Genomic DNA, 508 nt, shown 5'->3' with positions numbered 1-508 from the left:
GAAGATAAACAAGCAGCCATCTAGTTCAGAAGCAACAAAGCCCACATGGAAGAAGCACACCAGCCTGTGTGATCATGAGGTGTTGATGGGGGAGGAGGGCGTCAGACTGGGCACAATTCCAACGCTCTGTCTTCAGTGCTGTCCCTTGCAGAGCTGTGGGTCACTGAAGGGGTGTCATGTCTTGTGGTCTGGCTGGCCCTAAGGTCCTCTCTGTGCCTTGGCTGCTTCAAGCAGGAGGGTCGCCCTGGGGGCTTGGTGGGCTATATAGGGTCCTTGTTCTTGTTCTCTCTCCCTCTTAGTTGGTCTGGGCAAACCTGCCACTCTCTTTGAGCTGCATCTGCAGAGCTGTTCTCTGCAGTGCAATCTTCTGGGGAGAGGGTCAATGCACCCGGGATTAGGGCTGGCCCTGCAGACCTCTGTGAGTTAGCTGCTTCATGCAGGTATGTTGCCCTCAAGGCTTGGCATACCAGGTTGAAGTCTGGTCCCTCTCTCCCTTTCCTTTGGAAGC

Source organism: Echinops telfairi, unplaced genomic scaffold (assembly GCF_000313985.2).
Source record: "Echinops telfairi isolate 266 unplaced genomic scaffold, ASM31398v2 ScPeMD7_7424;HRSCAF=8462, whole genome shotgun sequence".
Lineage (NCBI taxonomy): Eukaryota > Metazoa > Chordata > Mammalia > Afrosoricida > Tenrecidae > Echinops > Echinops telfairi.
This window is presented reverse-complemented; position numbering follows the sequence as displayed.